The following is a 3644-nucleotide window of genomic DNA, read 5'->3' as shown; positions in this document are numbered from 1 at the left end:
GGCCTCTGAAACCTTTGAATCTTGTCTACATGTAAGGGTATGCATCAGTGCGTCATTTGTTGCGAGCGGGGAACCATTGTAATGATTGTGTGATATATTGACCGCCCTTAGGTGCACCTAGGGAGCCGTCATTATTTACGGCCTGGGGGTAGGAGGAATGTGAGGGGATCACTCATAATATTAAAAACTTCAAGGGGGCATTGCTCGAAATGCGGAAAGTACGAAGTGGGGCTACTCAATTTTTTGTGCGTAATAAATTGACATACCTCTCAGATTGCATCATTGCACACATCAATTTCTAAAAATTTTCGATGCGACAGGGGGACACCCCTCTCCCGTGTTCTTCCCCTTCGGGTTTTCTAACAGTTTTTCTCCGTAAAAACAAAAAACAAACAAACTCTCGGATTGCATCAGACTGCCCCAATACACACATGAATTTCTAAAAATTTTCAGTGCAAGATAGGTGACAGCCCCCTCTGACGCTTTCCCTGTCAGCCTCCTCTATGTTCTCCCCTCTCTTCTTTCAAATTCTGCCCAGTCAGATATCCTAGTAAAAACCCTGTCATGATACCCATCCAAATTAAGTAGCACTCTATGGTTGAATGCTGGTTATAGCGTGTGCTGTTATATCTTTGTTTTTGTTACTTTGAATTTGATTTAGTTTGTTGGTGTCACCTTTTCCGACCGTCATGAGATAACTGATGATAATCTAGCAGGGTACATCAGGATTTGAAATGTCTTTACTATTACTGTATTTGTGTACATTTTGCACATACATGTATTGGTATTTAACTTTCCTGAGTTACAGTACTGTGGAGGGGTTACTCAAGTTAATCATGCTTGGTAGGGGCTACTCGAAATTTCGGAGTTTCCGATGAAATTCCTCCGGACCTTCCCCCCCGGCCGTAAATATTGACGGCTCCCATAGCTTGATCTTTTTTTTATTTTTGAATGAAGTCAGAGTTGAGATTTGAAAAATCTGTGAGTGTACATACATGTAATAGATCCGTCAAATTTTAACCAGCGGCACGTTTTGGGTAGCAGGGCGATAAGAGTGGAGACCCGTTATTGATCCGATTATTATACCTACCCTCTCTTTATGCAGATAAAACGGTCGACCTGAACTATAACTGATCTAATATTAGTTTAATATATCATTTTTATGTAACTATTTAACTTTTAACATTGAAACCATAAAAACACAGCTAATTATGACAAAAGCTGCCTATTTTAAACTACTAGTCATAAAAAAGCATTTTTATAAGTACCTGTGACACAAAGGAAAATAGTTGCAAAAAATATCTTGTCATTTTTCTCTTTCTAAAATATGTCACTGTATATCAAATATATTGTGAAATATTAGTGCATGTTACTTTCTTGTACTGAATTTTCATAAAAAAAAACTTTCTGAAACCGCCTCTCTCTATTCAACAACAGTCAGGATATACCATAAGAGCTTTTGGGTGGTAAGAATGAGAACATGCAATTTTCTGTGGCCTTAAGTTTTGACAACAGTCTTACGTCTTCGTAGTACAGGCAGGGCATGCATACACCCGTAACAAATTATACTCCATACAGGAAGCGCAGACAAAGTCCTTCATACGGAGATTGCAAAGCAAAGTCAGAACTCTCACTGCTACTGAGGTCCAACAAAATGTAAAGTAAACATAGCGATTGAACAAACGAAAGGACAAACATCTCAAAATTGCTAAATCCACCATACAAGTCTTGAACGATAACTGTCAAATCAAACTATGAATTATCATTCAATGACTCATAAGAACTATTGTAAAGTGACAAAATTTCCGTTTAATATCATATTTTCATGTCAAAATTTGCCGGGTATTTTTGCTCAATTTTATGTCCACAAAAATAAAACACCTCTTTATAAAAAAGTCCAGCTAACAAGGTGGAATTATGATACGATCCATGCAACAACGTCGCTGTGCTTTACATATCCAAGTTTGCAATATTTTAAAGCTGTTTTAAGCTCATAGGCATGTGTTGCAGATATAGTGCCATCTTTTGCTCAGTCCACTCTTTGTGATCGGAGCTAAAGGTCTGTTCTGTTTACCACTTTTCCAGCATCACTAGTAAGATTATAAAGAATGTAACTGACTTTGCAAATAATGTGAATTTGCAGGGCCAATATAAAACGGCAGCGATTTTGTTATGGTGGACACTACACTTTCTAACTAATCCTAATTAAATTAAATTAAATAACTTCTAATTGAAAACTTCCTCAATACAAGTACACATGATGGGACAGAAATATATCATTAACGACACTTCACTCAAGTGTTTGCAGATCACCTTTATGGCGAAACTTCAGCAATTGTGACCGAATGTGTTTGAATGGATACATAAAGCTCTAAAGGATTGAATAACTTAAAATGGGGAACAACGCTTTTACTAGGGTGTCATTGACGTTTTAAGACACTGAATCTGAATGTTAGAGAAACTGTTAGATTTTTTAACATTGAATACTTGGTAAAAATAAGTTTCTGTACAGGTACTTAACCCATACACTTGTGAGTTATTCTTCTGAAGATTGCTCATCTAAATGAATTTTCGCTGTTGTAATCCGACAAAACGATTAGAGCCAAAAATTTCGGAAGTTACATATCAGCTGTCATGCGCACTACTATGGAGTGAATTTGGTCTGGACTAGAATCCGAATGAAAATAATGACAATGTATATACATGCATGGGAAAAAGCTGTTGACAAGCTGGAACGTTTGTGTTTCATCATGCTTTGGGGAGTATATCAACAATGTGCAGTTGGCACAAAACAAAGATGGTGAAAGAAATCATATTCATTAGTAGTTAAACATTTCTTTCTCCATTCATCCTTATTTTTTCTTTTCATATCCTCTTGGAAGTTACAATCGATCTGATAACATTCAAAAAATTGTACTTGGCATTCAGTTGAGAAGCATTGGTTGGACGAGGTCAAGTTTAATGACCATGCATCAAAATCTATTTTAATTGGCGAAATGTCAAAATGTCATTTTAAACAGTATCCAAAACTCTTTAGCATCTGTCAAATCACTTATATGATAGCCAAAAACCTTGAGCAAAATGATCAGTTTGCTTGATACGACCTCATTCGCCTTAATTACGTGATAAATATTATTTTACCTCGAAGTTTTAATTTCTGATCAGTTACATGTACTTGGCATTTCTTACATTTTCAGTTGGTGTATACATTGTTTCCCCTTTTTAATAAGTAATAGTTGTGATTCCTCGAGGGTTTCTAAATAAAGATAAAAAATAAAGACCGATATTTCCAACACAACATAAAATTTCATAACATGAACTTTTATTCCTTTTAACGTTATTAAGCAATGTTTTTTTCAATCATACATCTCAAACCTCCTATATTAACTCTACTGGTGCTATATTTTTGTACTGATTTGTACATCTTCATATATTTGTACACGTATTTTATAGACGTGTGTATTTTATTACAAGAATGTTTTAGATAGTGTGTACCTGCTATTTACACTATTTACAATGTGTATTTCGTTTGCATCGGGCAAGGTACAGAATGTTATATTACACACCATTACATTGACAAACAAAGATTAATAAAAAATCACATAAAATTAAAGGAATCATGCATGTTAAAAATTCGTATTTCA

The sequence above is a fragment of the Ptychodera flava genome, chromosome 6, assembly GCF_041260155.1.
Source record: "Ptychodera flava strain L36383 chromosome 6, AS_Pfla_20210202, whole genome shotgun sequence".
Classification (NCBI taxonomy): Eukaryota; Metazoa; Hemichordata; class Enteropneusta; family Ptychoderidae; genus Ptychodera; species Ptychodera flava.
The sequence above is the reverse complement of the archived record's forward strand: the minus strand, read 5'-3'. Positions refer to the sequence as shown.